At 47.8% G+C, this 22683-nt stretch overlaps 1 protein-coding gene and 1 long non-coding RNA gene across 3 annotated transcripts in view; one reads left to right on the top strand and one right to left on the bottom strand.

Moving 5' to 3' along the window:
* Positions 1 to 2459: 2459 nt before the first annotated feature.
* Positions 2460 to 3189, bottom strand: LOC140530184 (uncharacterized). Its single transcript, XR_011975835.1, has 2 exons — positions 3109 to 3189; positions 2460 to 2799 (listed from the first exon to the last, which is right to left on the bottom strand). It is a non-coding gene; the product is annotated as an uncharacterized lncRNA (long non-coding RNA).
* A 2972-nt stretch (positions 3190 to 6161) lies between these two features.
* The window catches only part of PRKCD (protein kinase C delta), a 55994-nt gene continuing 39472 nt past the window's right edge, over positions 6162 to 22683 (top strand). The window contains exons 1-2 of one of the 2 annotated variants that reach the window (XM_072649520.1): positions 6162 to 6965; positions 12006 to 12131. The gene's annotated coding sequence lies outside the window, so the exon portion shown is untranslated. The remainder of the gene's footprint in view (positions 6966 to 12005; positions 12132 to 22683) is intronic. The other variant, XM_072649528.1, reaches the window with a different exon arrangement.

Here is a 22683-nt window from a genome sequence, read left to right as displayed (position 1 = left end):
AAGCTAAGAGCTTTCCTGGGAAGGTCCCAAACCTCCACCATTAGGAAATCCTCCTCCAAGTGGCCACCCTGTCTTTCTTGTTCGTTCATTGAGTCATAGAAGATAAGATTTAGGAGGGACCCTGAAGAGATGTTCCAGTTGGACCTTCTCTTTTAACAGATGGGGAACTGAGGCCCAGAGCACTAAGAAAACCTTCCCTTGGTCACACAATACACTAGCAGCAGAGACCGTACTACAATCAGTGTCTGCAGACACTGACCCGATTCTGTGTCCAGATGCCTCTTTTGGAATAGCTTTGAGTTATGTGGCCTTGAGTAACTTGTTTTATTTTATTTATCTGTCAGTCAAGGCCTCTCCCCTTACACCTCCCAAGCACCCATCTTTAGTCTCAGTATTATGTCTGGGGCGATTACTCTCAGGTTGGCTTAGGGTCAAATATGAGACATCATTTCGTTATACAAAATATCAGCTTCTCCTCCCAGTGTTGGATTCAGCAGCAATCTTCTTCTCTCGTTGGGGATTCAGTCTGGGTCTCACACCAGATAATCCCTTTCTTCACAGAGGCCCCTCCTCAGAGTTGACAGACTGTCTTCATTATGGTCCTGTCACTGATTCCTCTGGCCCAAACATTATCATCTTGGCACAGGTTCTGGGAACATCCCAGCCCTGGTGCATTAGCCATCTCATCCTTGACCATCCTTCTTCCCCAAGTGCTACAGGGATGGGGACAGAAAGACAGACACATAGTGAAAAACAGACAGTTGGACATAGGGACAGGAATGGAAAAAGTCAGAGACAGGGACAGAGACAGAGACTGGGACAGGAACAGAGCCAGAAACAGAGACAAAGATGAAGAACAGAAAGAAACCTAGAAATAAGGAAAGATTGACGTTGCCAGCTCCATCTTGGAGCCAATCAAGACTGACTTGGGAGGACTATCCCAGGATTCACTTGGCTCTCTGGCTCTGAAGTGGAAAGCTGAACTGCATGAAGATTTTCACATCTTTTATATGTCCAGCTCAGCACCTGGACAAGGAGGAAGAGGTGTAGAGTTGAAGGATCAATGCTGATCCTTGTTGGACTGGTAATAGGAGTTGTTCTACCTGCCCCATCGGCCTGGGGCTGCTGTCTTCTTCATTTCCTTTGTCTCACATCTTGACCCTGTCTTAGTCCAGGACTTTGGTGGTAGTGGTACACTAGGGGTGGGGAATGCATGGGAATGGAGGTGATTGGGCAGAGAATGGTTGGAGTCAAAGGACCTGGGTTTGAATCTCAGCTCTGCTACTTACTGTCTACGTGACCTTGGATCAGTTACTTAAACTCTTTGGACCTCAGTTTCCACATCTGTAAAATGATGGGGTTGGACTCTAAGATCCCTTCCACATCTAAATCTATGATCCTATGATCTCATTTGATCCCCGCGGTTACCCTCTGAAGGTAGATATTTCTATCCCCATTTTATAGATGAGGAACTTGGGGCATCGTGATTTGACCATCATTGCACAGGTTGTAAGTAGCAGAGTTAGGAGCCATCCTCCCTCCAAATCCAAACCCTTTCCTCTTCAAGGTGCTTCTTCTAGCCCATCCTTCCCTTATCTTCCAACTCCCCACCCCCAACCTCCAAGGGGAAGATGTAGTGAATAGGAGTCCTCTGTCCAGAGAAGAGTTGCTAGTGGCCTCCCTCCAAAGAATCACAAAATGTTTGGGGGCCCTCAGAGGTCATCTAGGCCAATCTATGCCTGAACAGGAATCCTAGGAAGGGGATCCCTTCATTTTACAGATGAAGAAATCAGGGCTGAGGGAAGTGACCTACTCAGAGTTACATAGCTAGTAAGTGTCTAAGGCAGGATTTGAATTCAGATTTTCCTGACTCCCCCTGTAGAACATCCTTGACAAGTGGTTATCAGGCCTCTCTTTGCAGGCTTTTAGTGAGACAGGGAACCTTCGACCTCCCAAGGTAGCTGGTTCTGCTCATGTGTAGCTCTTATTGTAAGGTTTGGTTTTAGTTTTTCATTTTTCCTTTACAATGACTTCAAATCTGCCTCTCTGCCACTTCTAATCATTACTCCCAGATTTACTCTGGGGCCAAGCAGAATGAGTCAGATATCCCTCCCCTATGAGAGATCTTGGGATACTTGGATTGTTATCGTGTCCCCTCAAGTTTCCTCCAGGGAAACAAAGATATCTAGTTTCTTCAACAGCTCCATGCTGTTCTTCTAACACCACCCCCCCATCTAAGTTTTACCTGTCCTTCAAGGCTTCCACTTATGACTCACCTTCCTTCATGAAGCCTTCCCTCATCAGCCCCAACCAGCTCTCAGTGAGCTCTTCCTCCTCCCAGCTACTGATGTACTTATTGGCTGTAACTCTCCTTTGATCCTTGCCATAGAGTTCCTAGCAGCACAAGCTATCTTTTAATGTAGGTTGTGTTGTCCGCCATAGCTTTTAAGATTCTTGATGGTAGAGAATGGGTTTTATTTATTTCTGCAAATATTGGTTAGCTCAGTAAAAATTGGTTGAGAATGTTGATGAGGACAATGGCAGTGATTTAAATAAAAAGCTCCCATTTCTAGAGGGCTTTCCTCACAACAGCTCTAGGGAATTTGCAAGGCAAGTATTATTGCCCTCGCTGTACAGACAAGAAAACTGAGACACGAAGACATTTAACCCAGACTCACATGATCTGACTATTAGACCAGTGATGTCAAATGGCTATAAAAGTCATCCTGTGCAGTCCTCTACTTCACCTTGGGAGAGTCCTCTCTGGAATCTTCTTGATCTCTACCAAGGACAGAGATCCTGGGAAAAAAAAATAAGTCATTGATTCATATTAAAAGTCTCCATGGACAAAGGAGGCTGAAATATCAAGTCACCCCATTTCTCAATGGATTATTTCGTTGGGAATGACCTATGGGATCTACATCCCATACAAGCTATTGACCAATTGAAAAGTTGCAGTCAAAGAAACCCTAGCCCCAGATTGGGCCACTTAAAAAATTTCACACAGTTCAGGTCAGAGCTGTTTTCCTTGCACATGGAGCAGAGATGTTCAAGGTGGGGTGGGAATGGGGGAGGGGGTATGAATGAAGTGGGAAGGTGTCCTATTACCTGTAAACTCTTGCTGAGATGTAAAGCTGCAGTTGCTAGGAGAAAGCTGAAGGGAAGTGAGGAAGCCAGAGCGCATTCCTACAAAAGAGATGAAAAAGAAAAGAGAAAATGAAAAAGAAAAAGAAAAAGAAAGGAGAGAGAAGCTGGGAGGGACCTTGAGGTTCCAGGCTAGCCCAATCCCTAGGAAAGGTCAGATTCCAGAACTTTTCCTAGAGGAGTCATAGGTGCCCTGGGACAAGCACTATTACCCTCAAAGTTATCCAGCCATGCTTTTCTCTTCAATGGCAAGAGTCCTGTGACTTGGGTAAAGGGAACAAGGGGAGGAGAAACTGGGGGAAAACCCTGCCTTGAGGTCCCTTTCCTAGAGGCCTGAGCCCCTGCACAGCCTAACCTACTCAGGGTTGATCTGATTGACTCAGAGTAGGTATTTCCTTCCATCCCCAGGTTTCTGTCCTTCCCTGTCTGAGGCAGATTGGCCCTAGAGGCTTATGACTACATGTCAAGGTGGTGTTCTGTTCCCCATGCCCATCTCCACCCCCCAAAACAATTGGGATAATACCTGGCCCTTCCTCAACCTTCTTGACACGTCGCTAATCTTCAGCCCCAAGATGGTCCAGTGACCTAAACATGGGCTTGGATACGCCTGCCCACAGGATGCCACCATTCTTTGAGCATTGTGCCTTCCCTTACTTTCAGTGCAGTCAATCAATTGAACATAAGCAGATTTACTGAATACTTACTGCATGTCTAGCTCCTCAACATAGGCACTCAGGGAGATGCAAGAAAGTAAAATAGCAAAGTATTGTGAAAGCTCAGGGAGAAGAGTCCTTGGTCATGTCACTTCCTCTCTCTGAGTCTGAGTTTTCTCATTTGTAAAATAATTGGGCTGCTCTCCAAGGTTCCTTCCAGTTCTAACATTCCATGACTTTGTAATTCTCAGTTCACGGTGGAATGGATTCATCATTCATGGAGGAGGTGGGATTTGAAGAATGGACAAAACCTCTCCCCCCACAAAATTAGGATAAAATCTCCACCCTTCTGGTCTCCATGTCCCCTCCCAGAATCACCATAATTAAGTCTGAATTCTGTTTGGGGTTGTGGGATGGGGGGAGGGACGAGCACACCGAGAAGACTGGAGTACTTATCTCTGAGACCTAGATGGTGGATTCAGGAATCTTTTGGCAGCCAGGAGGAGAGAGGAACAGTGAGCAGAAAACTGTGATTCCCCTTCATTCCCTCCCTGTATTCTCAAAATTGAGGTGAGACCATCTTCAAGTGGATGGGAATAAATTGTCCCTCACCAAGCTGGTGTGTGGGGACAGGGAATGGGGAGAAAAAGACAGAGAGAGAGAGATAGAAAGATAGATAGAGAGAGAGAGAGAGAGAGAGAGAGAGAGAGAGAGAGACAGACAGACAGACAGAGACAGAGACACAGAGACAGAGACACAGAGAGACAGACAGACAGACAGAGACAGAGAAAATGATTAGTAAGACAGTCACAGAGAGACTGGGGTGGGGGTACGAGGGGAGAAGGTAGAAGAGACCAACGGAAGAGAGATGGCACAGAGATAAGCATATTCAAAGAAAAAGAAAGACGGGGAGAAAGGTCTTTAAGGTCCCTCACAGATGTATGGTGCTATGATCTGAAAACGGGACAGAGATAGCCATTGGAAAAAAGAAGGGGCAAAGAAGACAGATATAAAGGGAAACACACACACAGCTAGAAAGACAGTGACAGAAACCAAAACATGGAGGGGAACCGGTGAGGATGGACTTAGAGACACACAGAGACTGCGGATTGATACAAGGAAAGGAGGAGGGAAACTCAGAAGAATTCCTGACAGAGGATTCATCCTCATTCTCGGAGAAGCTAGATACTCTCTACCCTTCACACATACCCACACACTCGCACACACACTCATCACACATTCACACACACCCATCACATTCCCACACACACAGTCACACACACCCTTCACACACACTCACACACACTCATCACACACGCACACACACGCACATCACACACACACCCTTCACACCCTCACAGCCCCCATCATACACCCCCCCCATCACACCCCCCATCATACACACACAGTCACACACACCCTTCACACACTCACACACCCCCATCACACACACACCCTTTACACACACGCACTCACACCCTTCACACACACACTCACACACCCCCATCTCACACACACGCACTCACACCCTTCACACACAGTCACACACACCCTTCACACACACGCACTCACACCCTTCACACACAGTCACACACACTCATCACACACGCACACACCCCCCCATCACACACACACGCACTCACACCCTTCACACACACTCATCACACACGCACACACACCCCCATCACACACACACGCACTCACACCCTTCACACACAGTCACACACGCACACACACCCCCATCACACACACACGCACTCACACCCTTCACACACACTCACACACACTCATCACACACGCACACACACCCCCATCACACACACGCACTCACACCCTTCACACACAGTCACACACACTCATCACACACGCACACACACTCCCATCACACACACGCACTCACACCCTTCACACACACTCATCACACACGCACACACACCCCCATCACACACACACGCACTCACACCCTTCACACACAGTCACACACACTCATCACACACGCACACACACTCCCATCACACACACGCACTCACACCCTTCACACACACTCATCACACACGCACACACACCCCCATCACACACACACGCACTCATACCCTTCACACACAGTCACACACACCCTTCACACACACTCACACCCCCCCATCACACACACCCCCCCATCACACACACACCCTTTACACACACGCACTCACACTCACACCCTTCACACACACACACACACACACACACACACACACACACACTCGCACTTCTACAAGACACACAAAGTACGAAGCCCTGCCTGGAGGGGCGGGGCGGCCGCAGAGGCAGGGAGGGAGACCTGGGCCGAGGAGCGGGAGAAAGAGGGCGGGGCGCCTCGGAGGCGGCCCCGGGAGGCTCTGGGCGGAACTGGGCGGGCCGCCGGGGTTCCCAGCACCTGGGTGAGGTCTGGGCCGCCCCGCCCCTCGCTCCGCACTTCCTTGTGTGACTGTACCCGGAGCCGGAGGCCCCCGGAGCGGCGGAGTCGGCCCGGAACCGAGCCGGAGAGGAGCTCCCGGCCCCAGCGCAGAGCGATCCTGCGCCCTAACCCTTCACCACCCGAGGGACCCAGTCCCTCGTCCCTCTCCCCCCAGCCCCGGAGCCGAAGATAGCCTGCCACCCCTGGGTCCCCCCGGAGACCCGGACGGAGTGATCCCCCCCTGCTGGGGCGGAGAGACCCCAGGACCCCGAAGTTCTCGGCTCCCCCCAGCTCCCGGGGCTGAGGGGCCTCCGGCGACTGGGCCAAGTCCCCCTGGGGACCCAGCGATTGCCCCCTCCCCAGACACCCACGGGCGGACGCCCCCGACCTGCGGAGGACCGAGAGATTCCCGCCCCCCTCCCAGAGCGCCGAGGCGCACCCCAAGGCGGAGAGCCGGAGACTTCGCCCTCTCGGTCCCCGCCCCACCGAGCGCCGAGAGCCTGGGGGCTGCGAGACTCCCCTGGAACCCAGAGACAGATCATCCTGTCCCCGGAACTAGGAGGAGAGGCTCTGCACCCCGACCCTCGTCCACCCCCTCCTCCTAGACCCAGATCGTGAGGGGCCCCCTCCCACCGCGGTGACCGGGAGAGACCGCTCTCAGACGAGGAAGGCTGCCGGGCCTGGAGAGACCCCTCACCCAGCAGAGGCACCCCCTTTGTTGGCTACGGAAGGTGAGGAGGTGGGAGAGAACCGGGAGAGGGGCCGAGAACCCCTCACCCCTCGGACCTGGGCTTGGGAGACGAACTCGGGTCTTTCCAGGGCAGTCCGGGCTACCAGCCTCCCGGCTCTGGACTTGGGGAGTTTCGTGTCCCTTCTGAAACTGCCCCAAGCCGACCACCCCGTGGCCGATGGCCGCCGCTGCCTTGCCTTCCCAGTGACCGTCCTTTCCCGTGGTCGGGTCTCCTCGGCACCTCTCCTTCTGTCTCTGTCACTTGACTGAGGAACACTCTCTCTCTCTGTCTCTCTGTCTCTCCCCCTCCTCGTCTCTCCGTCTCTCTCCCCGTCTCTCTCTTTCTCTGTCTCTCTCTGTCTCTCTGTCTCTGTCTCTCTCTCTGTCTCTCTCTATCTCCCCCTCCTCGTCTCTCCGTCTCTCTCCCCGTCTCTCTCTTTCTCTGTCTCTCTCTGTCTCTCTGTCTCTGTCTCTGTCTCTCTGTCTGTCTCCAGGGGAACTGCTTCATGGGGCATTTCCCACTCTCCACCCCCGTTTGTCATCTTCCATGCGTATCTTCTCGTCCATAATCCCCTCATTTATTGTACCCCACATTCATCTCCCCCATCATTGTCCCCCAAAAGCACCATCCCTATTCACCCTACCCAATATCCCCGTTCCATCATCCCAGTATTTTGATGCCCCTCATTCGTTGTCATCTTGTCTGTAATCCTCTTTCCACTTACTTCTATCCATCAGCCCACATCCATTGGCCTCCTTCTGTCATCCCCACATCCACTTATTCCCCTTCTCATTCATCGTCAACCATTCCTGGTGTTTCTCCTGCCACGTCTTTTCATTTATTGCTTGGTCTTGTCTTGTCCCGCCTACCACTCTGTCCCTTATCCCCTCTGGCTTCTCTTCCTTTCTCTGCCCTCTCTTTTGTGTTCCCACCCTTCCTCTGATGTCCCTTCCATCCTAGCACTTCTACTTCTGCCCTCCTTCCAGCTACATAATGTCCTCCCTATCTTATTTCTGACTCCTTTTCCCATCAGGACAAAGGGAGAGAAGAGCCTTAATTTGGCTGACTACCTGCTTTTACATCCCTTATCCTCTTGCCTCTGGGGTCTCTTTTTTCCTTCATTCATTTCTTTCTCCTTTCTGTGCCCTAGACTCTGTCTTTCTCTGTCCCTGTCTCCCATCTTCCTGTCATCACCTTTCCTGAACTTTAAGGGACAGTTGTACTCTCTCCCCCATCTCAGCTGGACCAGTAGATCTGAAGCTCATCCTATGCCAGATGAGAGGGAACCTCTGGAAGGGAACCCTGGACACTTCTTGATTTGATGAGTGGCCTGCGTGTTTGGGAAGGGTTTAGAGAATGAACCCATCTACTCGGACACACAGAAGTCATCCACCCCTTGAATTTCTAAGGTTTGGTGGGTAGTGGAGAAAAAGAGTGGAGAAAAAGAGTCCATCCTCTGACCGTCTTTTCCCTTCACCTCCACATCCTCCCTCCCTCCCGTGGCTTTCTCCCCTGACTGGCAGGAGAGACTTTTTTGAGAAAAAGTTATGGCAAGGGAGTTTCTCACTACCATCCAAGTGGATTTTTTTTGGGGAGAGGGTCCTTCCTGTAAAATCTCTTTATGTGTCTCCATCTACCTCTAGGTAGTCTGCATTTTTCTGCATCTGTTCTTTCTGTTGCTGTGTGAATACTGTCACTCTGTTTGTCCTACATGTCTCTGTGCCTGTTCCCTGTCCCATCTCTTTGTGCCCCAATTCCTTGTGTCCAATGTGATTCTGACTTCCCTCTGTCTGTGTCTGTCTCCTGTGTCTGTGAATCCTGCTGGGGGTTTAGATATGGGGGCAGTTTATCTGTGCAGACACTACATGGTGAAATTATACGTATATCCACCTGACTGTGTGTGTGTGTGTGTATGTGTGTGTGTATGGGAGTATGGTTTCTTTTTTCCCCCCAGCATCTCCTCAGACATGCTGTAGCCAGCTGTGACCAGGTCACTGAGAGGTGGAGACCCAGGTCACTTGGGCTTCCTTGTGGTAGACATAGTTTGAACCAGAGTGCCTACTGACAGGCCAGCAGAGGGCGAATGTGTGGGAGGCAGTGAATGTGACTGTGACTGTGCGTGATTGAGTGACTGTTACTGCGTGGGTATGTCTGCTTGTGTGTGTGTGTGCATGACTCTGCGAATGCCTGCTGTATTAGTGTATGATACTCACTCTCTGAGAGAGTGTGACTCTGCTTTATTCTGGGAGTGAGTGTGTGTGGAACAATGACACTGTGTGTACATGTATGTGCATTAACCCATGCGTTCCTGTGTGATCACAATGCTTGGAGAAAGTGGCTTCTCTGGTGGAGATTTCAGTGTGCTACCTCTGGCCTCTGACCTGTCTTGGAGGGAAGGATTAAGAAAGGTTTGGATTAGCCTCTGAGGATCACTCACACAGTTCAGTGAGCATTAAACATAGTGTAGGGGAAAGAGAGGTGGCCTCAGATTCAGGAGGGCTCTATAGACATCTTGCCTCTTCTCATCTGCCATCCACTGGCTTCCTTCAAGGCCCACCTACAATCCCACCTTTTACTGGAAATCTTTCCTGCTCCCTCTTCATTATAGAACCTCCCCTCTGTTGATTATTTCCTATCTCTCCTGTATATAGTGTTTTTCTATATATTTGCTTGCATGTCGTCTCTCTTATTAGATTGTGAGCTTTTCAAGGGTTGTTGTTGATCAGTGTGTTCGATTTTTTGTGACCCCATTTGGGTTTTTCCTGGCAAAGATATTGGAATGGTTTCCATTTCCTTCTCCAGCTCATTTTTACAAACAAGAAACCTGAGGCTAACAGGTCTAAGTGCCCTTGCCCAGGGCCACACAGCTAGTAATGTCTGAGCCGTATTTGAACTTAGTGCTCCTGACTCTAGGCTCTGTGCTCTATCCACTATGCCACCTAGCTCTCCCTTTGAGGGTAAGGGCTGCCTTTTACTTTTCTTTATATACCTATCATTCATCATGGTGCCTCACCCATAGTAGCTGCTTAATGCTTATTGCCTGGGATCTGCATTAATAAAAAGGACTTTCAACATGCCTATGAAATTGCAGGCCTGGACTAACCCTGCCACAATTTTCTAGGTTCTACCCATGGTCTGAGGATAGTCAAAATTGAAAAACAAAGCAGTCTTTGCCCTTGATGAACTTAGTTAGACTCTATAGGGAGGAAACTTCTACACAGATAAATAAATACAGTCATTTCCTGGGGCCTGGGGAAGACCTCAGCTGACCCAAGGGATAGGGAGAGTCCTCTGGTAGGAGGCATCTTTGGAGTTTGACCTTGAAAGGAGCTAGCAATTTCAAGGATGAGGGGCCAGTACATTCCAGGCTTTAGGAACAGCCTGTGCAAAGGCATCAAGGTGGAGGATGGAGTGTTACGAGTTAGGTGAACAAACAGAAAGCCAGTTTGGCTGGAAAAAAGCCTTTGAGAGGAGCAGGGTGAAGTCAGCCTGGAAAGGTAAGTTGGAGCTGGATTGTGACGGGACTGAAAAACCAAAGAGAGGAGTTTGGATTTCACCATTTGGGGCAATAGGGAACCAATAAGACATCTGGAGCAGGGAAGTCACATGGTCCAATTTGCACTTTGGGAATTCCAATTTGACAGCTGTGTGGAGGAGGGAATAGAGGTGGGGGAGGGAGAAGACTGGAGACAGGGGGACCAATAGATAGGCTCTTGAGATAGTCAAGGAAAGAAGTAATGAGGACCTGCCTAGGATGGCTGTGATGTGAGTGGCAATAAGGAGATAGGGGCAAGGCATATAGAAGACAGGGAAAACCAGACACATAAAATAATCTATATCAAGATTTGCTTCTGGTCTTGGTTTTTGTCTGAGATTCCTGTCCTCCTTTCTTCTTGCGTCTCTTACCCTAGGCCCCAAGGGCGATGTAGACCGGAGCCAGCATGATATGGTGGAAAGGGCACTGGTCCCAGGATTTTGGTTCAAATTCCAGCCCTCCACTTTACTACCTGAGTAACCTGGGGAAAGTTATCTATTCTGGCCTCAAATCTAGATAATTGGACTATAACCCTTTCTAGCTCTAAATCCATGCTCCCAGAATCTCTTTGCTTGGCTTACTAAGAGAATGATGAAGGGAAGTTAACCCCAGGAAGGGAAACTAGATCTCTAGGTAATCTGCACATTGGGTTACTAAGCCCTGAAAGATGGAGAGTAGACTATTCTGGGCTATGGCTGCAGGGCACTGACACCATTTAACAGGAAGAGATAATTAGAATTTAAATTAAAAGTTAAAATAATTTAAAGTTAAAAAAAGGAAAAATATTAAGCCAGTGAATACAGCTGTGCCCCTGGGATTGGGTCTGTGGCCTTTTGGACTAGGGCAAAGGGGACAGGTGAACAAATGTCTCTGTGGCTTTGGGGATGGCTGTGAGGATCATTTAACTGCCCCACCTTCTCTCCCTAGCCTGTCTGGAGCTCCTAGAGAGAAAGGATCCTGGTTTATATGTCTTTGTCTCTCCCTTAATGCCTAGTATAGGGTTGCGGTCCTAGCGGGTGTTTATTAAAGACTTGGCACCATAGAATGGTCATCAGAATCAAAAGGGAACTTTTGGGGTTCTTAACTTTGGGGTTCTTAACTTGGGGTCTATGAACTTGTTTTAGATAGCTAGCTAGCTAGCTAGACAGACAGATAGACATCAATAGAATTGTTTCTTTTGTAATCCTATGTATTTTAATTTATGTATTTTAAAACATTCTAAGGGGTCCATAGGCTTCATTAGAAGGTAAAAGGGGACCATGACCAAAAAAAGGGATCATTTTATCTAATTTGACCATCCTCATTTTATAGATGTATCAAATGAGACAGTGAAGGTAAATGACTTACTTAAGGTCACACAGCAAATCAGCCGCAGAAAAAAGACTAGAAAAAACCCTGATCTCCCAGCTCCTAGTCTGGTTCCCTTTCTGTCCCTCTCCTTGTAGATTCAGAAGGCATTTCTGTAGTGGTTATGTGACCGCCCTCTTTCTGTCTTGGCCCTGCAGGTCTGGTGGGGATTGGATGCCCTTTGGTCTCACCTAGCATCAGTCCGGGAATCTTTCTCATTCCTCAGAATCACCTGCTACATAAGGACCTTGGACAGAGAGTGAGACCCTAGTCAGGAACGACAGGTAATGAGGATCCAGGGGCCTCCTCAGTCCCTGAGCCATTCTGCTCTCTCGTTGTTTCTTCTTTGCTGCACCTCTAATGTCAAAGACCAGCCCTCTGGGGAATCAGGCCGTGTCACCAGCCTGTGGAGAGTGTCGGACCCTAGGATGCTAGCTCAGGCTGAGGACTGGGATGGGTGTGGAATTGGCTGGCTGGGCTTAGGAGGCTGGTGTCCTCCTAATGTCACTTTCAGGCAGTTTGTGTTTGATATATGGCTTCTTTGATTGGTTCTTGCTCCAGTATCTCCCTGATATCATCTCTACAGATTTGGGGTACATTTATGTGTTAGTCTTGCTCCTCAGGATTTCCAAGCACTGATTTAGAGGAAGGAGGTTGTAGACCAGAGAGGAGAAGGATGGAGGATTGAAGGATAAAAGGAAAAAGAGGAGGGTGTTGTTGAGATGACATATTACCCTTTGGTCGGTGCAGACCACTGCATTCATCACTGTTCTGTGGCCCCTAGTTTCTACTTCTCTAACCATGTAAGCAAAGGAACCTTAGGCAGGTCCCCTTTGCTGGGGAGGGAGGGGGTGAGTCCTGTATCTGAGGGATGGTCTGTATTTTGGGGGATGCTAGACTCATAGAGTGTTAGAACCTTATCATCCTAGGATTAGACACTTACAGTTAGAAAGCAGAGACCAAGTTTCCCACTGAACATAAAAGGAACTTGAAGCCCAGAGAAGGGACATTATTTGCTGGAGGCCATAGAGTGACTTAATGCCAAAGGAAGCACTCCAGCCCTGGTCTGCTGACTGTCAGAATGCCTTGTTAGCTGGTTTTGTTCCCGTCAGTCATGTTACCCACCCCCTAGGCTGGCCCGCAGTATAAGAGGAGTGAGCAAAAGTAAAGAGGTGGGGAAGGGGGGCCGCTGGGGTGGAATGCAATTTGAAGGAGACCATGGGAAGGGTGGCACACTCATATCCTTCCTCCACCAGCCTATCACCATTGCTATGAATTCTGCCATTACCATTTCATCCATTTACCGTGACCAATTCATCGATTACCAGTTTCTGTGGATTCAGCATTACCCTTTCCAGGATGCTTTGGGGAAATGCTAATTTAGTTTAATCCTAAGAGTGGCATATCATATTGCTAAAAGCTCAGAATGGATGAATTTGTCAGAAGCTTGCATTCACTCATTTAACAAACATTTATTAAGCACCTACTGTCTGCAGGACCTTTTGCTAATCCCTTTAGGGAAGACATTCCATTAAGCTATGGCCCAATCTATGGAACATTTCATGAGCAGGGGGTTCGAGAAGAGCAGAAAGATAGGGACAAGGAGATCAGAATTTCTACACTTGCTACTCTGCAGTTTTGCCTGGAACTGCCCCAGTTCTCTTTCTTCCAGGAAGTCTTCCTGGACTAGTTCTGTCTTGTTCCCATCTCTCCTTTCCCTAATATCATCTCTCTAGATTTGGGGATGCATTTATATCCTAGTTCCCAAGGGTTTTAATGTATCTTCCACATATGGGGGGGATGCTTGGTGTGGAGGGCAGCTTAAAGTGGGGCCTTTGTTAGTCATGTCAACTTTCTGGGGCCTCGATCCCTTCCCTAGTATTACCTAGAGAGGTTTGCTCTTCTCTCAGATTCTCCTTCCTACTCAACTGGAAACTTTGTCAGTAAGCTCTCCACTTCGTGGTCCCCACTTCTGTCACCTGGCCCTTTCTTCCCTTCTTTTCTGGGTGTTTGGCACAAGGAAGAAGATTTGTAACAGAGCTGTCAAGGGTAAGGTTGTACACGTACACAAACACACAAGAGTGCTATCTAAGAAAACCATTCAGAGCTGGCTGGGTGAAGCAACCCCCCTCTATCCCCCTTACCATGCTTGGCCCCATGTTTCTTTCTTGGCCTGGAGCCCTTCCTCTGCCCCTCCAGGCCAAAGAGAAGGACATCTGCTGTCCCAGAACACCCAGTACTGATTTGAGATAAGCCTACCTGAGCGCTTTGGACTCGACTCTATCCCTGGCTCACTTTCTGCCAGTCCAGAAGCTCTGTTCTGTGGGTGGGCTTTGGGCCTTCTACCCACAGTCTAATTTAGCATAATCTCACTCCTTCTTCTGTGGAAAGAACACAGAGAATGAAACAAAAAGCTGTCACATACATTAAAGCTTTTTCACAGATTCACAGATTAGCAGAGCTGAGAGGGACCTGAGAGATCATTCTAGTCTAACCCTCTCATTTTACAGATGGAGAAACTGACTCCCAGAACAATCGTGTCTCTTGAGATCACACAGTCAATGAGTGGCAGGCCACCAGATCCTAGTGCTGTGTGCTCTTTCAACTACAATTTTCCCAAAATACTAAATACTTCAACTGACACCCCTGTCACTACATCCTGTCTCTCAAACTAGGACAGTGTTAACACCTTTATCTTCATCAGAAAGAAGTTTACAGGGTGCTTTCCCCTCCCTCCCTCCTCTCCCATCATTCTTCTCTCCCTCTCCCCTCATTCCTTCTTCCCCTATTCCTTTCTTTCTCCTCCCTTCCCCTGTTGACCATTGGTACACCCCACCAAGGTAAAACCAGAAAAGCAGTCTGGGGATCTGCAGCCCAGGGGCTGAATTGACTTGCCCTGAATCTGGACCCCAAGCTGGGAGGTCAATGTAGGGAGGGACAATGGCGAATCTTAGAGAGTTTGGGAATGCTTAGGCTTGTAGCAGGAGAACAGGACCTTCATAAGAAGGGATGTCAAGCTGGTTACAGTTCATTGGCCCAGAGAGCCAGACAGGGAGCTCCTCACTGGAAAGTCTCATTCTGGTGATTCAGGCAGCTGGGGGATGGGCAAGGGGGAAAGGAGGAGAAGGGGTGTGGCTCTCCAAGGCCTAAGGCTTGGGGGGAGGGGTTCAGCCCTGCCCCACTTCCCCCCTTTACTTCTCCCTTTTGCTCTGAGCAGCTGAATCCTCAGCTTCTCCAAACAGAGCTGACGATGGAGGGAAGAAGGAGGGAGGGAGGAAGGGAAGGATATATGCAGAGCTAGCATCAGATCAGCCTTTCTTTCCCCTTTCCCATGTGAATTTCATTATCTAATGAGGTTAATTAGCCTTGGGACTCTCTGCCACCCTCTACCTAACACATACATAGGCACACATAAATAGATCATGCCCAGATATGCACACACACACACACACACACACACACACACACACACACACACACCAGAATACAGGCCTTACCTATAGACTCCTAGTCAGGCACTATGCAAAGCACTGAGTGTCCAAAGGAAAACATAATTCCTACCATCAAGGGGTTTATATACTATCAGGGGAGACAAGATGCATGCCCATGCATATTTACATGTAGGTATACATGCATACACATGTTTGCATTTATTGTGTGTAGGTGCACTGCATGTGCAGGCACATTTGTACGTGTGATGTATGTGTGAATAATGTGCACGCACAATATATTTATGCACAAAAGAAATATAAAATACAAGGTAATTTTTGAGAGTATATTTAGATATATGGATGAATGTATACATATACGGAAGAGATAGACAAGGTAAAGGTAATTTTTGAGGGTGCATATGTATGTATGAATATATGTACACATGAGGAAGATACAAGCTCAGGGCCATTTTTGGAAGGAAGTCATTTGCGGCTAAGAGGATCAGGAAAGATTTCCCGTAGAAGGGGGCCCTTGAGCTAGATTTTGAAGGAAACTAAGACTTCTCAGTGGCAGAGGGGTGGGAGGGGCATGTTCCAGGAATGGAACTAGCCCATGCAAAGGAATAGATACAGAGATGGAATGCAGTATATCAGACACAGTAGGTACATTAAGGGGAATAATGTTTAATAAGTCTGGAAAGGTCAGTTGGGGCCAGGCTGTGAAGGGATATAGATGTCAAACTGAATAGTCTGTCTTTGATCCTCAGTGTAATAGGGAGCCATCGGAGTTTATTGAGTGAAGATGGTGACATGTCATCTTCACTTTCAGCTCAGTGGAGGCTGGACAAGGGGGAGGTGAGTCAGGGCTTCTACAGTAGTTCCAATAAGAGGTGAAGAACTCAATTAGGGTGAGTGAAGGGAAGGGGTTGGTTGTAAGATACAGCTGTAGGAGAGGTAAGAAAGGCGTAGACACAGAAATACACACTCAAGAAAGATGTATGGTCATATACCCACACACATTTAGATAGGCACACAGGTTTGTCACACAGACACGGAGATGGAGGTCACATCAACGTGTTCCTTTGGGAACGTCACATGGACAGAAAGTGAGAGCATCCACAATGGACGGGTCTGAGTCACTGAGTGGATTTGCCAAGTGATAAGGGCTCTTCTAGTACATTTTGTCTGGGGGCGTGCTAGTCTTAACCCTGCCACTAAGTTTCTTTTAAAAAGATTTTTTTATTGATTTTTTTTTACATTGCCTGTATCCTGTAATGTTCCACTACATTCATGTGCCACAATTTGTTTAGCCATTTCTGATGGTTGGTAATCTACTTTATTTCCAGTTCTTTTTGCCACTAACTTTCTTGTGACCTTAGGCAAGTCCCTTCTCCACTTTGGACTTCAGTTTCTACAACTGTGCCAGGAGGCAGTTAGACTAGCATTCAGGGGCGGGGAAGCTGATTGATTGTCAAAGGGCCGTAGTTGAGGGCCTTGAAGGCCACAGGTTTCCCAACCCTGAACTAGATTATTTCTAAGGGCCCAACTTTCTAGCTTCTATGTTTCTGATTCTAGGTCTTTTTAACCCTGGGATAGAAACTGTATCATGCAATGGTTCTTAACTTGGGATCTGTGAACTTTTTTTTTAAGTGGATAACTATATTTCAGTAGAATTGATTTCCTTTGTAACCCTTTGTATATTTAATTTCATAGAAATAAAACTATAATTTTCAGAAGAGGTTTATAGATTTCACCGGACCAGACTGCCCAGTGGGTCTGTGACACAAAAATCAGCTGAGCCCCTTGTCTAGTGCTAGATAAAAATGATCAGCACTTATTATTACTGGTGGTAATAGCAGTGATCAAGCTTTCACTCTTCCCAGAATTCCTCAGTACTCCTGGGCCCCTTGGGCTCCTGCCAGTCTGCTGTTATGGTTCTGCAATTTTAAAGGAGAAAGAACCATCTTACTCTGGATGAAACTTACGTTGGACTGAACAGACGGAGACTTTACCCCCAAGTTCAAAAGCCACATTTCCTTCAGCTTCTTGCAAAGCTGGCCTCAGGAACGAGGGCCAGGCCAGAGTGAAGTGGGGGACCCACAGAATCAGATGCAGCAGTTCTGAGGAGATGGGAGGTGGGGTGCAGGGAAGCACCCATGTCTCAGCAGAGAAGTTAGGACATCAGGGGTCTTCTCTTCGTTTTGCTCCTGGCTCTGTGAACTGGAGGAAGTCCCAATCCTTCTTTGGCCTTCAGAGTTTTCTTCCATGAAGTCAGGAGGTTAGATTGGATCTCTCAAATCTCTTCAAGATCTGTTGGTCTATGATCTAAAAAGCAGTCAGCACGAGGTGTGAGCTCCTCAGATTTGTTAAGAAAGCTAGGAGCCTGGGATCTGAATTCAATGTTCAAGGTTCTCCATCCCTGGGATGGTAGGATGAGGTCTTTAGTCTCTGATAGAGATGGAGGACTGTGTGAGGAAAGGGAGTCTCTGGCCTCAAGAGAGTGGAAGAGACAGCGTATGGATGACATTTCAACCTTCAGACCCTGGGCTAGAGAGGAGGCCAGGAAAGGGGAAGGATGATGAGGAAAGAAGCATCAGCTGCAGACCTGGCTTGCTCCTTCTCTGTCCGTCCTTTCTGTGGGTGGTATCACTTAAATCCTATTTATATGGGGCAGTCAGGGTTTTTTTGGGATGAGTCAGGGAGCAATAGTTCCCATACCTTTCCCACTGTCCTCAGGGTTTCACTCCTACCTTTTAGTGTTGTGTGTGTGGGAGAAGTGAGTATGGTATGGGAGTTACAGTGTGTGCAAGAGTATATGGTATATGTCTGGGGTCTGTGGTGTCCATGTCTCTGTGGTTATGTGAGGTGTGTGTGGTACATGTGTATGAGATGCATGTGGTTTGGGGTGCATGCATGTCTGTTTTGTTATATATATGTCATGAACGGTACATGTTTATATGAATATGTGGTGTGACATGTGAGGTATGTGGGCCTGTGTTGGGTATCTGGTGTTGTATGTTATGTGTGTATTTGTTATGTGTGGTTATGTATGTATAGTATATGTGAGTGGAAGATTGTATAGTAAATGGTGTGGTATTGTATGTGGGGTGTATCTGGAGTGTGTAATATATGTGTATGAGATGTATGGTGTAGGTATGAGTAAATAGTATTGTGACTGTGGGGTGTGATATGTGGTATTTGTGTGATGTATGTGGGTGGGTATGTAATATAATATGAGTTGGTCTTGGATTGTGTGGATATGTGGTTTGGGGGTATATAGTATGTGACATGTATATGATATGTGTGGTGTGTGGCTATGTATGGATAGTATATGACTTTGTGGTATGGGAAGTATACAATGTGTGGTACTATTTGTGGTGAGTGGTATGGGAGATGTGTGGTGAGTGGTATTATATGTAAGGCATGTCTATAGTCATATGTAGAGTGTATGTGCATGACATGGTGTATGAGTATGTGAGGATAGGTATGAGTGGTTGGTGTGCGTGGTATGGTAGTGGGTGTGTGTTCAAGGAGAAGAGCTTGTGTCTTGGGTTGCTATGGAGGAGGCAGCTTTCCCCCCTTGAGGAGAAGGCACCCATCAGCTGCAGCTGAGTACCGTTGGTGGCTGAGAGCTGGGAGGAAACCTTGGGGAGTGCGGTTACAGGCACCGTCAGAGGCCCCTCTACCCACATGGAGAAAATGTACCGAGGCAGGTGTCAACCACTGCCACCATTCTCTCTCATCCTCAGCTTTGTACTGAGGCTCTCCGGACCGTGTCCAGGACTCTTTTTTTTGGAGGGAGTGGATGCTCTGGGGAAGGCACTGACTTAATGTGGCCTGGGTGAGAGGTGTAGGGAGATCAGGAAAACAGGCAAATATGTTGAAGAATCCCTGAGGGTTTCTCTGCGGTTATGAGTGAGGTTGAGTTTCCTGACTGTAACCCCTTCTGGGGATGTGACTAGATAAAGCATTTCACCTTCTGAGCCCTCAGTTCTGTCATCTGTAAAAATGGGATAATAATACTTTTTCTGCATTCCTCAGAAGGAGGGTTTAGTAAGCCCCAGATGGAGATAGAAACGTGAGCCGTCACTAGCATGACCATTATTAGTGCATGTCCTTGAGGTCCTTAGAAAGTTGTCTTCATCAGGACTTCAGGCAGACTTGCCAACTTATGCCCGCTCAGCTCCCCATTTTGGAAATACTGGTGAGAGGGAGTGAGGTATCTAGTGAATTTCCGGCCCATATAGTTCCCTTTGGGGCTGCATTAGGAAGTGGTTTACAAGATGGACAGTCCCTCACCCTCCACAGCCAGCTGTTGGCTGAGTGCCTTGGGGGAGGGCAGATGGTGTCCATCTGCCCCCCCCCCCCCCCCGTCCCCCCCCCCGTCCCCTGCCCTACCCAGGAACACTGGGAAGGAGCGGGCCAGGCCAATCAGCTATGACAGTGTTGCCACTCATTGCCCTGAAGTCTCTGACTCCAAGGAGCAAGGCGTCATGGGAAATAACCAGAACTTTTTCCTGGTGGTACCTGTATAGATGGAAATCTTTACCATGAAGTTGTTTATTAGGTAAAGGCAGGGATTTAGTGCCTTTTGAGATACCATTCCCCAAAGCCTGGATTTTTCACTCAGTTATTTATGTCAAAAATGTAATTTCCTGGAGTCATGAATCACAAATGAGAATATTAGATGTGGAGGGTGCTTAGAGATCATGGAGTACAACCTTATCCATTTTATTGAGGTAGAGAAAGACCTTGCCAAAGTGACTTGCCTGTGGTCACATAAGTTATCAGTAGCAAAGAGCCAGGATTAAAGCCCAGGTCTCTTGGTTCCCATGTTCATTCCCCTATTTTTACAGTGTATTTATACCTTTTGTGTGAAGAGTGTACGGAGATGAGAAGAGGCTGGATCTCCATTAGCATCTCTACAAAGACTCTCCTTTCCCCCTCCCATCTCGTTTTCCCCCAGAGCAAAGTTAGAATTAAAAATATAAATTACTTTAAAAATAAGTGACCCCAAAAGCCAACGCTGTGATGCTGGTTCCCCCTCCTCTTCAGACCCTGAATCAATCAATAAACATTTATTAAAAGTGTCCTATATGTTAGGCACTGTGCTAAGCATTGAGGATAAAAAAAAAAAAGAGGCAGAGAACAGTCCCTGGCCTCAAGGAACCTACAATTTAATGGGGGGGGGGGGGGGGGGAGGAACACGACATGCAAAGCAAGTTATATACAGCATAAGTAGGAAATCATTAATGGATGGGAGGCACTAGAATGAAGAGGGGCTGGGAGAGACTTCCAGTGAAAGATGAGATTTTAGTTGGGACTTAAAGGAAGCCAGAGAAGATAGTAGGCATTGTTGAGGATGGAGAACATTCCAGGCAGAGGGGACAGCCAGAGAAAGTGCCCAGAGCTGAGACACAGAGTGCCTTGTTCATAGAACAGCCAAGATGCCAGTGTCAGTGGTTTGAAGAGTACATGGTGGGAAGTAAGATATTAGGAAGACTGGAAAGGTAGGAGGGGGAAGGGCTTTTATGTTTGATCCTGGAGGCAATAGAGGCCACTGGAGTTGACTGAGTAGTGAATGGCATTATCAGGCCTAAATTTTAGGAAAATCACTTTAGACATCACTGGACATCCAGTCTGAGATGTTTGAAAGACACTTGGAGATGTGAGGTGGGAGGTCGTCAGAGGGATTGAGGCAGAAAAGGCAGATCAACACAGAGATGGTCAATAAATCCATGGGATCTCATGAGCTCACCACTGAAGTTGTAGAAAGGGAGAAGAGAGGAAAACGCAGAATAGAAACCTGAGGGACATCTGCTGTGAGTGGATTTACTCTAGATGAGGAGCCAGTAAAGGAGGCAGAAAAGGAGGGATCAGAGGAGTAGGAGGAGAACCAGGAGAGAGCTGTGTCCGGAAAACCTAGAGAGAAAAGATTCTCAAAGAGGAGAGAGTGACTAACAGTGTCAGAGGCTGCAGAGAGGTCAAGGGGGATGAGGATTGGAAAAGGGCCATTGGATTTGGCAACTAAGTGATCACTGGTGACTTTGGAGAGAGCAGTTTCTATGGAAGGATAAGGTTGGAAGCCAGATTGTAAGGGGTTGGTTAAGAAGAAAGTGAAAGGAGAGAAAGTGGTGGTCCCTGCTGTAGACAGCCTTTTCAAGGAGTTAAGCTACAAAGAGCAGAAGAGATATAGGGTAATAGCTAGTGGGGATGGAAGGCTCAAGTGAGGGCTTTTTCAGGATGGGGAAGACATGGGCATGTTTGTAGGCAGTAGGGAAGGAGCCAGTGCACAGGAAGAGATTAAAGAATAAGTGAAAGAGTGGGGCTGACAGAGGGGGCCTCTGGTGCAGGAGACAGGAGGAAATGGGATCACTTGCACCGGTAGAGGGGTTAGCCTTGGTCAGAAGGAAGGCCGTTTCATCAACTCCCCTCCCTCAAAACCTTGTGCATCTTGTCTCTGCTTCTCTATGACTGTCCAGCTCTGAATGAACGAGAAAGCATTGGTAAGCTCTTCCCATGCACTAGTCATTCTGCTAAGCTCTGGGAAAACAGATATACAACTGCCACCATCTCTATGCTCAAAGAGCTTAAATTCCAACGAGAGAAGACCACATATAGAAGAGTGAGCGTTGGCCAGGAGGAGCATTTTGGTTTGGAAAGTTATAAGGATGATGTGAGTAGATTAGCACATGTACCTTCCCGGTAGCAGTGTTGTTGTTTTTTTATTATGGTTCAAGAGGTGGAAACTACCTCGTGGTATAGTGTTGGCTCCTCAAGTGGTGGGGAGGCAGCTGGCCAGGAAATAGGTGGTAAGGAGAAGCATGGCTGGAAGAGACCTAGATATGGTGAGCTGTGTGAGGGACTCACCAATCAGGATGATAGAAGAGGGGATCCAGAATGGGTATTTCAGGACTGAAAGCATCCACGGGGTAATATTTGGTCTGGTGAATAAGTCCTAGTAGTAGTCATTTTAGGGGCAGCTAGTCATGTGAGTGCAGATGGAGAGGCAACATGCCTTTATGCAGCACCTACTATGTGCCAAGTGCCATGCTAAGTACCTTACAAATATCTCATCTGACCCTCACAATAACCTGGGAGGGAGGAGCTGTCATTATTCCCATTTTATAGTTGAGGAAACTGAGGCAGACTGGGGTTAAGTGACTTGTCCAAGGTCACACAGCTAGGAAATATCTGAGGCAAGATTTGAGCTCAGATCTTCCTGACTCCAGGCCAGTGATCTCTCTACCACGCCACCAAGCTGCCTGTGGGATCCTAAGGGAACCTGTTTCTGCCTTGTAGGAGTCTTTTGTATGCTAGGTTTGAAAGAAATGGCAGGGTTGAGGTTGGGGTATGGTAGGAGCTGGGATGATGAGGTCATAGATTTAGAGCTGCAAGGGACCCT

Source organism: Notamacropus eugenii, chromosome 1, assembly GCF_028372415.1.
Source record: "Notamacropus eugenii isolate mMacEug1 chromosome 1, mMacEug1.pri_v2, whole genome shotgun sequence".
Classification (NCBI taxonomy): domain Eukaryota; kingdom Metazoa; phylum Chordata; class Mammalia; order Diprotodontia; family Macropodidae; genus Notamacropus; species Notamacropus eugenii.
The sequence above is the reverse complement of the archived record's forward strand: the minus strand, read 5'-3'. Positions and strand labels throughout refer to the sequence as shown.